This window comes from Mustela nivalis (assembly GCF_964662115.1).
Source record: "Mustela nivalis genome assembly, chromosome: 6".
Classification (NCBI taxonomy): domain Eukaryota; kingdom Metazoa; phylum Chordata; class Mammalia; order Carnivora; family Mustelidae; genus Mustela; species Mustela nivalis.
In genome coordinates this window covers 25,314,655-25,327,961 of record NC_139025.1, presented here as the reverse complement: position 1 = coordinate 25,327,961, position 13,307 = coordinate 25,314,655, and positions in this window count along the sequence as shown.

Sequence of the window (13,307 nt, the reverse complement as noted above, 5' to 3'; positions counted from 1 at the left end):
TAAAGCAAGCCAGGAGCTACAGAGTCAAAGGGTTTCTATTTATGCTGCGGTACTGAAACTTTCCCCACCCCCGAAACTCACACCCAAGAACTTGTCTATAGGCCAATTAGCATTTTGGCCACATTTTCGGGATTTGGCTACAACAGCCACTGTGCAAACTCACACCACATGTGGTACTAATTGGCGCTGTTGGCAGTTTAAGAAGAAAAGCTGGGGATTGCGCAGGGCACGGAAGCCAGACAATGCCCTCCCACAATGGCTCTCAACAGGAGTTAGAAATTAGAACTGCGAGGGAAGGATGGGTCTGTGCAGCAAGGTTAATGAGCTGAATCTCTCAACACTGAAAAAGCAACCAAAAAAAAAAAAAAAAAACTATTTTGTACCAAACTTCGAACATAAATCAAGGCCAGGTTCATTGTTCATTAGATATGCTCAGTCAAGAAGCATGAATTTGCAGATGTGGAGGAAATATGGACAAAAGGGCGTCTAGGCCTATATGGAGACTCCCACATTGCTTGAAACCAATGAAATTTCCCCCCTTGTCAGTTTCTTCATCTGCAACATTGTCACAGGCTTCCATAGCATTTACCTCCTACCAGCTGAAGGGAAGGGGGTAGATTTGTAGTTTGTTAAGTCTTTTAATGTCAAACTTCAAACCCAAACCAAGGAATCTATCTCTCCTAATGTCTAGCTGTGGGTCTCTGGAGGTATGAGAAAAGTGGCAGTGGTGTTGGGGTAATTATCCCCTTAGTCCAGCTCTAGGAGGTGCAAGAAACAGAAAGGAACCTCAGGGAACTGGAGTTAATTGTAAGATACACTGGGGAGAATGGAAACAGAGAGCTGCCTCAGTAGCTACATCTACAGGCTCAGGAAACTGGAGAGTTTTGTTTTGTTTTGTTTTTTAGGATACAACAGAGGCTTTGGTTTCCCGGGAATAATTATAATCATCTTAACATTCATTTTCTCTTTTCTTTCACCATGCTATGTATGCTTTCTTCCTAGCAGAACACAATTAAGCCAAAGAAAGCTCCCTCAACTGACCCTATCAAGTTCTTTACAGAGGATTCAGTTCTATTTTCCTTAAGAAACAGAAATGCAATTTCAAGGACCTGAGATTACAAGTGCACTTACTGCATTTCCTTACCTCTCACCTGCCCCACTTTTCTCTACCTCCCTGTAAGGCCCACCCCTTAAAATGTGTTATGCCCGAGGCAAAAAGAAGACTAGAGATCCTGGACCTTACACCTTCCCTTCCTGCCCCGGGTTCTGTTACTCAACATGAAGGGCCTCCTGCAAATGTGGTGAACACTCTTCTGCTCAAGCCTAAACTCAGTCTGAGCTCATGCACCTGCTCCTTCCAGACTCTGACAACGACCTTTCCTCAGGGCCTTCAGGAGGCCAACAAAGGAAGAAAACCACAGGACTAAAGGCAGGTTCAGTGGAATCTGGTCAGAGAATTCCAAGGCCTCAAGTAATCTAATATGACCTCAAAGAGACCCCTTGTTACCATACACTTTTTGTTCTATGGGACTAAGTTAAGGATGTCTAAAGTGCAGGACCCTGCAATGGGCCTTCTTTTTTCTGGGTCTAAGGCCACCTGTTTATATTTCCAACTCCTTTCCCGTTTACTACTACTGGGACTACTGCTGGTATTGCTACCATATGAGGAATGATGAAGGAATAGCATTTGGTACAAGATATCTCCTCAAATGAAAAAGAAAGAGGTTGTTTCTCTCTACACAGTTCTGGAGGCTGAGAAGTCCAAGAGAAGGACCTTGGGCAGCTTTGTGTCTGGTAAGACACTGCCTCCAGGCTTGTGGATGGATTCTTTCTTGCTGTATCCTCCCATAGCAGGGGGATAGAAAGAGAAGGAATCCTTTCTAGTCCTTTCTTATAAGGCATTAAGCCATTAGTGAGAGTTCCACCTGCGTGGTGATCAAGGCACCTTCCAAAGGCCCCACCTCTAAATACCATGGCATTTGGATTAGGTTTCAACCTGCGAGTTTAGGGGGAAACAAACTTTCTACCCATATAGTACAGGCCAAGGAGAGTCTGCACAGTCCACACAGAAAATAGACAGGAGGCAGTGGTCTTTAGTACTGAAAGTAGCAAGTTAGCAGTAGCAGAAATTATCACATAAGAAATTTTAATATTGCTCTTCTATTTGAGATCCATGCAGGAAACATTTTTTTTTCCTTTGCAGATTCACATAAAGATTTATAAGACATTTCAAACTCTAGAAACTGATGAAAGAAAAGCACTCATTGTCCCCCTGCCATTTTGTAATAGTACATTGCTCTAGGGAACAGTGTTCTCTTTTCTTTTGTCCTGAAAGCTATCAAGATTGTAAAGGAGTTATCTGTTACTGGGACATAGGCATCCCCAAAGCTAACTATTCTACTGGATGTTGACCACTCCCCTTACAGTTTAGGCTGACTATGTGAGCTCCTTCAGGCCAGACAGAACCTAGGCAAGAGCTTACTGGACTTGGGGTAAGGTAGTAGGTATTCTGGGAAATCTATGTCTTCCTTAAAGCAAGGACATATATGGCTGACATAGATTTTTAAGGCTTCTTCCATAAGTTTCTTCCACTTTCCTACTTGGAACTAAAACATGACCATAAAATGATAAGCATAAGGACAAAATGTATCCCATTATAAACGAAGAAGAGAAACAAAGAAAAAATACAGGAGCCCTGATAGCATCATTAAACTGTATCTTGGGGGCACTTGTGGCTCAGTGGGTTAAAGCCTCTGCCTTCGGCTCAGGTCATGATCCCAGGGTCCTGGGATCAAGCCCAGCATCGGGCTATGCTCAGCAGTGAGCCTGCTTCCTCCTCTCTGCCTACTTCTCTGTCTACTTGTGACCTCTGTCTGTAAAATAAATAAATTAATTCAAAAAACTGTATCTTGTACCCTAGTAATGGCTTACCCCTAAGTTTCTTGATATGTGAACAAGAAACTTACTTGTTTGAGTCACTTTGAGATTCTTTCTACTTGCTTTTGATCTCATCCATAACTGTACAAGCCCCATGTCCAATCCAACCATGTCAGTCAGGGTGACCCCTCACTGCCCCCAACCACAACTTGCTCATCCATGTGCCTTTGCTCTAGTGATAAGATGCTGCCCCCCCCTTTTTTTGACTTAGTCACTCATCTTCCCCACAGGAGATAAGTGGTTAATTTCAAGGCTCCAGAGTCAAAAGTCCTGGATTCAAATCCATAAACTCCTTGCTGTAGGACTATGAGCAATTCACTTAAACTATATGGCCATTAGTATACCTACCCCCAAAATGGGGAGGTCACTTAAATTTTACAAGACTTCTGTGCCTATTGAGCAACATTACTTAAAGAACCTATGATTTCAAATGTAGAAGAAATACTCCTGTCAGCTTAAAGTTTGTAATTAAGACTTTGCCACAATCTATTCATTTTTCTTGTCGCTGATATCCTGGTAGTTTTCCTTTGGCTTAGTGCCATGTCACCAGATGCAGGATACTTACATCTAATTTGGTATTTCAAATGGGTGTCATGTCTTTATCAAAATACTCTCCTTGCCTTTGACCCAGGAACTTTTAAAAACATTTTTCTACTTGTAACATTACATGGAATCTGCCATTCTAAACCCACTGTGCATGTTTAGTAATAATAGTTCAGGCAGTGACCTTAGTGATTTATACTTACTGTTCATTACTCCTCACACTCCAGCAGGGAGGTATGATTATTATCCTGTGCTGCAATGCAGTCGTGCGGCACTGGGGTCCTCAGTTCTCACCGGAGGTCACAGAGTTAAGAAGTAAGGGCAAGGCTGGGGTTCACACTCAGCCCATGTGACTGTGGAGCTCGCAATGTCCTGCTCTCTCATCAGTAATAATAACTCATGCATGCTCAGCCAAACACCAAAGAGCGACAAACCAATACAAGTTGACTAAACAGGATTAACTGCCAGTGAGTGAGCCATCCTTCTTTCTCATTTCCAAGTCAGCATAAAAAGTAGATTAAAGCAGTGTGTCTTAGCAGATCGTTCTATCGCCTTCATTTAGTTCCTATTAGAGTGCACTATTTTCCACCATTGGTCTGAGTACCAGGTGCATGCTATTTATCTCTGAATGCCCAGGACATAGCACCATTTCTGGAACACAAAATATCTTGAAAATTGCTAACTAAAGTAGTACTTGAGGTAGAAGTTTCATGTAAAAAAAAAAAAAAAAAAGTACAAAGACAAGAATATATCAATTTATCTCCTGAAACAAAGTTGATATTGAAAATATGTAACCTAAACAGAAAGATAACAAATTTATATTTTGATATTATTAATTTGACATAAATTCAACTTTATGTTTTCTAAGTTATCAATTTGATTTGAATGTTTTTGTTTCTTTTTTAAGTTGCAATGACTACTTTTTCATTTCTGTGTTTAATAAACAAGATACCAAACTACCCATTAAGTCCAACAGAAACCATTGTGCTTTATTTGAAGCAGAAAATAAATATAATTCCCTTTTCTTTGTAGAAATGTTATCGTAAGACAATGTCACAACAAAACTAATGCTAAAAATAAATATGTAAATGCAAGCAAAGTTTCATACAAGGGAGAATTGTACTAAGATTGAACATAGTCATTAATTAAAAGGAAGAATTTTTCAAATTAGGATTGCTCCCTGGAGTTTTTGCCAAATCTTAGCAATTGCAGCTGAGGAACCCAAAGTTGGAAGACCATGGGCAACCTCTTTCTACACATGACAAGGCTCTGCTCTAATAACTCTGCAGTCTTCCTACAGGCAGCTGGACTTGCTATGAACAGGAAACAGTGGGGAATTGGTGCTTTTTTTCTGCTACAAATTCAAGCCAAAAAATAAATGAATCTGGATGCATAGGAATGCTTTTCTTTTCAACTGCCCAAGGTGACCTGCAGCAGAAACAGAAACAAAAATGTCTCCTTTAGGAGATCACGTCTTCTTGAAATAACATATATGGAAGCACTTGGAAACTAGAGTATTTATTATATTAAGAAGTATTTTTCATGAGTGTGAGACAGTAGTATTTATTAGGAACGCGAAGTGCCTGAAAGAGCAATACATTTAGAGATTAATTTAAAAATACCAAATCCAGGAAATGTCACCCATGCCCCTTGCCACCATCAGGTTCTTTCAAGCAATTGCCCTGTAATCCTAGGACATGCCTACGTTGGTTGTCTAGAAGACAGTCCTTCCAAAGTGCAATTTTCTAGTAATGTGACTGATCACTTACTCCATTCATCAGATAAAAGTATAAACACACAACCTAAAAATTCATCTAAGTGGTTAAGAATTTTCAGTGTTGGGCGCCTGGGTGGCTCAGTGGGTTAAGCTGCTGCCTTCGGCTCAGGTCATGATCTCAGGATCCTGGGATCGAGTCCCGCATCGGGATCTCTGCTCAGCAGGGAGCCTGCTTCCCTCTCTCTCTCTCTGCCTGCCTATCTGTCTACTGTGAACTCTCTCTGTCAAATAAATAAATAAAATCCTAAAAAAAAAAGAAAAAAAATGAATTTTCAGTGTTAAAAAATATATTATATATTATATTATAATAATATATATTATATAATATATATAAATTATGTAATATATTATATATATATATTTTGTCAAGCACTGGAGATTTTATATATATTATATATTATATATATATATTATATATATATAAAATCTCCAGTGCTTGACAAAATATTAAAAAAAAAGTTTCCTGTATGTGAGAAAGATTCAGATATCAAATATTCATAAGTTACATTTCAAAATTGGTCGAGAACTATTCCCCCCAAATAAAAACCCTCTTGCCCATCTTTCTTTTTTTCTGAATTACCATAGTCTCTGTACCTCTACAAGGTAGATTTTATCAAACATTCACTTAAAGTTTAATTACTTATGAGATAGTATTGTCTAACTCACTTTATTGAAAAAAATGTGAAGGCACAGACTTTGCCTTACTATCTGACAGTTTTTCTCAGTGACCAGTAATGTTGTATTACCAAAAACTCCTTAGAGTTACCTCCTCCATAAATCAATACACATGTAAACACCTAGTTGTATTTCGGAATATGAAAGACTGTTATCTATCCTGCCAGATCAGAATTTTCCAAACTAAAGCCAACAAGATTTTCTTGGGGTTCAAGGAAATGGTGGAGAAAGATCCTGAGCTTATTTCCTCTCAAGAACACAGTGAGAATTTCTTTATTCCACCAAATTGAACCCCTAGCTCTTTATTTTTTATTCTATTATAATATAGCACTGCCGACAAGACTAGGCATTTAAGAATGAATGAAACTGAAGTCCAGTGGAAAAGAGAGAAAGAAAGAAGCAACTCTATTTACGGAAAGCAAAATAGAAATGTAATTTTAAGTATCTGAAAGTCTGTAGGTTTTGTTATAATTCACTCCAAGTATATATTAAACTGTGGTATAGAGGAATAAATAGAAGACATTTTATTAAACACATATATGTACAGGCTTAAAAAGTTTGCAATTCATGTTATCATATTACATATTGTCATCACTGACAAACAAATCTGGGTTCTTATCATTAACTACAGATTCAGGTGGTATATCTGCATAGTTCCAAAACATACAAATAAAAGCAAATTCAAATCAGTCAGCCATCCAGAATGTTAGTTTATCCAACACTAAACATCTGTATATTTGAAGCTCTCCAAGTCATTGATTTTCTTTCCTGTTTTTATCCAGATGGTGATACATTTTATACTCAAGAAACAAATGAATTAAACAGCTTAGTGAGTATACAAGAGAAAAATGATAAAATAGATTTAGAGGATGAGAATCATAATATAAAATTTACATAAAAGATACTATGAGTCAAATAAGGAGACACATATAAAACACCATTTGGATCATCAGATTATCAGAAACAGTAAATTCAGAATTTTATTAGTATTCATCGAGTTCTCATTTGCCCTGATAGCAAAGAACATGTCTCATGCCTTAAATCCTTGTCTTTGCTCAGCAATCATTTTTACCTTCCCTAGCCCTTGTGTATCAGTTTTCTATGCTGTGTAATAAATTACTACAAACTTATGAGTTTAAAACAGCATGTATTTATTATCCCGCAGGTTCTGTAGGTCAGGAGTCTGGGCATACCTGACTTGGGTTTTCTACTCAGGGTCTCGCACATTGAAATCAAGATGTTGGCTGAGCTTGTTGTCATCTGGAGACTTGATTAGGAAGAGATCAGCTTGCAAGCTCTCTCAATCTGTTGGCAGAATTCATTTCACTGCGGCTTTCAGAGCTGTTTCTTGAAAGTCAGAAATAAAGAGAGTGTCTGAGTTCAGGGAAGGACTTGACAGATTAGGTCAGGCCCACCCAGAAAAATCACCCTTAGACTAATTCAAAATCAAATGTTTAAGGACCTTAGTCACATCTAAAAACATCCTCTTCACCTTTGCAATATTCTACTGGTTAGAACCAGGTTCCTCCCAACCTCAAGGGGAAGGAATTACATACAAGTTTGTGTACACCAGAGAAGTAACAATCTTGGAAGTCATCCCCAAATACTGCCCATCATATCTTGTCCAGTCAGGGACTGCCCCTCTCCTAACCATGGCCAACCACCTCCCCATGAACGGGGTGATAGAAACAAGGAAGCGAAATTTAAATTGTTAAATTCTTGCAGCTGAAGGGCCGCACACCTAGGAGTGCTCTTTGGTTGGCTGTGGTGTTAGAGTATGGGTAGAGCCCTTCTCAAACCTACTGTGGAGAGATGGCTCCTCAGTGGGGCATATTTAATGCCAGATGTGAGACATGGGCTGGGTGGATTACCACCCATTCTCATCACCCTGCAGAAGACTCAATGTGACTGTAATTAATGAACTTATTGATTCTGTTAATTCAAAGAAAATTAGCTTTATTTCGAATTTCCAAATAAGAAGACAGAATGGGAGATTGTGCCATCATGTAGCTGTTCCTATTGCAATTGACAAATATCCCACTATGAACAATGCTTTCCAAGGACTGATCCTCGAGCTACTGCATTTCTGCACGTGTATGGGTGTGTCTTCGTCATCTTCATATGGCTAACTGTGGATCCCTCATATTCTGAAATCGGGATTTCATTATGGACTCAAAGGGGAATATTTACACATTACATTAATTAAATGTGATATGTTTCTGACAATAAAACAACAGAAAAACGCATTCATTTTCTCCCTTGGAATTTCTATCACATTCGGAAGATACCATGGTGGTTTCTAGCACTTGATAATCTGGTCAGCTTTGTTGAGAGTTTGCCAGTTAATCTTGAAGCTTGAGGAATTAATTTTGTTCCCTGCAACTGATCAAAACATGGGGAACAGCAAAAATGATAGCACAACCCTGGATATTGCAGTTATTTCTAGAAATTTTAAAAGAGGTTATTGACTGAATGTGAACTCACAGTGACTTCTTCCTCATAGAATCACAGACGCATGCAACAGTTTTTCAGGCACACTGAAACTTTCATTCAATCAGGAAAAAACAGTTTATAATTTTCATCTCTACCTTTTGCACCGTAACCTCTCCCTGGAGACAGGTAGTGGAGTGAGCTCATACTTCTCTCTTCTCTTTCCAATTTTATTGTAATGCTGTAAACTGCACCCAACTTCCCTCAGGACTATGTGGACGCTGTACACACTTTCTAAAAACTTGTGAGTACTTGCATTGTCCACATCAAAAATAAGAAGAAAAAAACACACAATTACTTGAAATTACACCAAGATGTAAGGCATCAAATAATATTCTTTTTGGCTTAATAGTGTGGTGACTCATTCAGTAACTCAGAAAAAGTTTATTGAGCCTACCATGACCACATAGTAAGTGGTGTTTTGAAAACCAGAATCACAGTAAGGAGTAACAAAAGGTTCTTGACCTCCTGCCCTCAGAGAGTGTACATTCTCGTGCGTAACAGCATATAAGGTGGTGATAAGTAAAGAGCCACAGAGTGAAAAGCAAAAGAAGGACTAGGGTTTCGCCAGGGTAGTCAGAAAAAGCCTCTCCTTCAGAGGTGACCTCGTGCTCTATGTTCAATTGTTTATTCACTACTTTCTCCCTGGGAGAAAGCAAGGTTCATGAGTGACACATCAGAAAGTTTTCATGAAAGGCAGAGAGGAATAGAAAGTAAGAGACATGAGAGGCATGTGAGGCTTTGGGCAGGAGAGTGAAGAGTGAAAGGATCTGATTTATGTTTGTGGGAAACAAGCATAAGTGGAAGCAGGGAAATCTGAAAGGAGTCTATTGCAGGAGGCCTTGGGCAGAAGGACGAACATGACCAAACCCAGCGTGGATGTTGAGGATGGAGCCCAGAGTGTTACTGGTCAACTGGAGTAACGCTGATGCCTTCACTGACTAAGATATGGAGGTCTGTGGAGGAGAAGAATCAAGGTGGGGGGAATGACACAGGACTGAATGCTTATGTTTTCCAAAATGCATGGGTTGAAGCCCTACCCCCCCGTGTGTCCTAATTCGTAGCTACAATTAAAAGGAAGAAGTTAAGGTTAAAAAAGGTCATAAGGGTAGGGCCCTGAACTCAAGGATTAGTGTCATTACAAGAAGGGAATTCCCTTCATAATAACACCTGCATTATCTTTCTTCCATACCCAAAGTTTCAGAATCCTGAGCAGGGAGGTGATGGGCTAAATTGTGTCCTTCTAAAATTTATATGTTGAAGCTTTCACCCCCAGTGCAACTATAATCGGGGATAGGACTTATAGGAGGTCATTAAGGTTAAAAAAGGTCATGAGGGGGTTTCTAATCTGATGGCATTGGTGGTCTTGGGAAGAGAGAGAGAGTCTTCTCCCTGCCCACACAAATGCATCAGGGAAACGCCAGGTAAGGCAAGAGGGAGGCCTTCTATACCTCATGTGAAGCACCCTCACCATACATAACCTAGTCAACACCCTGAACTTGCACTTCCAGTCTCCAGAACTATGAGAAAATACACTTCTGCTGTTTAAGCCAAGCACTCTGTATCATCTTGTTATGGCAGCACAAGGTGACTAATACAGGAGATGTATCAAGAATTTGGTCTTTAAATTCAAGATCTGCTCTATTCTGAGCCACAATGGCTGGTATTCAAAGAGTCTGGAGTTCACAGAGGTCAGAGCCAGAAGTATAAAATGCAAGTTCTCTGCTGATAGATGGTATTTGTGTGGATTAACAAACTATTTAATCTGGCAGATAGAATGAGATCTCTAGGGAAGAGAAGGAAGAAAAGAGCCTTGCATGGATGTGTAGGAGCTCCAACATTCAGAGGTTGGAGAAAAAAATGGAAAAGCCAAGAGGGAAAAAAAAAAAATCCGTGAAGTGGCTGGTGAGAGAAAAGGATAATAGGATTACAGAGCAGAAACCTTGGTTGGGGTAGGAGTGGGGAAAAGTGAGGAGGAAGGGCAGAGACAGGACAGAAAGTTAGGATACAGAAGACTCCAGAGAGTCTCTTACTGCAACCAGACTGCTTTCTCAAATCCCCCATCAAAAATAAATTTTGAGCTATAACTGAGCAGAAGTAATTCCAAATACTTACTTTCTTTTAGTTCAGCCCAGAACTAAGTTGAAACCACATTGTTTTTGTAATAAATAAATAGGACCATTTCTACAATACTGTGTCACTATCTGTAATTTAACCATGTGAAATTAATTCACCAAACTCCAAATGTCAAAATTAACGATTAAACATAGTGTGCATCCCAGGGTTATAATCAAAATAGTTAACTAGTCTGACATTCTGTAAAAAAATTAAATAAATAAACAACCAAAAAAACAAAACCAAAAAACCATGACCGTAAAACCACTCCAATTAGCTTGACTATATCCCAGCCAAGGAGACAGCTTTTAATTAACTGATTGTTTTGCTTTTAATTAAATAGCCAGGCCACCTGAAGAATTACTTGGAGAATTATTATATCTGTATTTTCAGCACAATCTTATTTCCGAACTCTAGATCTATATCCCCAAATTCTGTTGGATTATCTCCATCTGGATGACTGATGGCAAGACATAAACACAACCCTGATCAAGCAGAGTATGCTGTCTTCCCTAACAGAGTAGGTCCTCTTTCCCATTCTTTATCTCTCTGTGACTGTGTATCTTACATTATTAACAAATCCACTTCCACCTGTGTTCTCTCATGATTATAGCTGCTGGAGAAGGGGCAGGATGAACACCAGCTCAGGAATGATGAGGATCCGATGCTACAGGGGAGTTCCTTACCCTGGACTAGTAGAAAATGCCTAACTGCCTTGCTTTCCTTGGGGTATGAGAAAAAGAAGGAGAACAATAAGAGAAGAGCCTGGTAAGTCCTCTGTTTCTCCCACACTCTGGGTTATAAAAATAAAGAACTTGAGGACATGATAGCATGATTCTCTGGAAAAAGCCTCAGAAAGGAGCTCAATATTTGGCTGGGATCTAGAGAAAGTGTCTCAGAGGACCAGGTGTATAGCATGTGTAGGAGAAGAAGTCTGAATGGAGGGCTGGGTGACACGGTCAGGGCCCATGATCAACACAGGACACACAGGACAACAGAAATTGCCACCTGTCTTGCTGATGGAACCAAAAAAATGCTGAGAGGGCAGCTGGGCCAACAAAGCCTGCATCGGAAAAGGGAGAACATGGTGAATTCAAACCTTGGATAATCTCAGATAGCAGCCACAGAGAGTGGCATCTGAGGCCACACACATGGGAAGATGACACCTGTCACACCTCAGTAGATTCAACCTGTCATCTTTTGGCAATGCCACTGATACTCAGAGACCCCTGGGACACGATACCCCCCATTCCTTCTCAGATAGCAAAATGACATCTTTCTGGAAGCACAAAAGAGGATATACAAGATAATGAGCATTGACCAGAAAAAAGGTAGAGCTTCTTGAAATAGACTTTTTATTCTGCTCTAATCATGTATTTCCATGAACTTGCAGTTTAAATTTCCAGTCACCCCTGGAGACTTGGTGAGTGAGGGCTTAGGAGTATAGTTACATCATTTGTAAAAAATAAATAACCATATTATTCGGCAAAGTTGAATATATTTTCACTGTAACGCCACTGAAGAGAAACTTAGCTCTCCAAGATAAAATATTCTATATATCACTAGCATTCCCCCTTCTTTTTCCTGATTTCCAAGTTTTCATCAATCACTTCCAGTTAGACATCCAGTTAGGCTCCTGAAATATGCATCTTACTTCCCTTTTTCTGGAACACCATAATATTCTTTTCATTGTTCTTCCACTATCTTCCCATTCATAATCACCTTCCAAATATTGACAAGGTATTATTATTTTTATTATATCGATAACTTCCTTAAATGTGTCTCTTAGTTGCTTATTGTGTGAGCATCAATTTTCACCTGTTTCTGTGGATATTTAAAGAGTGGCTCTCAGAATACGGCTCCCTACTTGTATCATCAGCATTCCAGGGACAACTTAAGGACAACTTAGAGTGTACATTCCTGGTTCTCACCAGAGACCAGCTGAGAATCTGAAACTCTGGAAGTGAGGTCCAGGAGTCCATCTTTTAACCAGCCTCCCAGGTAGTACTGATGCGTGTGTACTTTGAGGAACCATGGACGTGACATTGGCTTGTGATGGAGGCCTGTCAGGAGGCTCTGGGCAAGGAGAGAAAGACTCTACACCTGCCAGCTCTGCTCCAGACAAGGATAATCTGTTGCCAATTTTCTTACAAGAACTTCCACCTGATGTATCATTCATGTAAGTGAGTTTCAGTCAAGATATTTTTCCCCCATGGATGTCCATCCGCTCCATCACAATTTATTGAAAAAACCATCTACTCCATTGAATTGATTTTGTACCTTTGTCAGAAATCAGCTGGTCATTCCTATCTGGGTTTATTCATGGTTCTCTTCAATTTGATTGGTTTAAGTGCCAATCCCTCCACCATCACCACAGTCTTGGTTACTATGAGAATGCAGCAGTGCTTAATATTGCTTGGAACAAATATTCCATTCCAAGTCTTTTGCAAGGTTGTTCTATTGCTCTGATGGCCATGCCTTTCCTTATGCATTTGAGAATGTTTGAGTATGTCTATGAAAATCTTGTTAGGGTTTTGATGGGAATTGCATTAAGCCTATAGATAAATTTGGAAAAAAAAAATGACGTCTCTACCAGAAGAGTCTTTTCATCCATGAGTATAACTTGTCCTAACTAAGTTTATTTAGTTAGCTCTTTTTTATTCTCTTTCTTTGGTATTTTATGATTTTAAGCATACAGAATTCATACATATTTTGTTAAATTTATATGTAAGGTATGTCATTTCTCTGGAATGACTGTATATGGCATTTC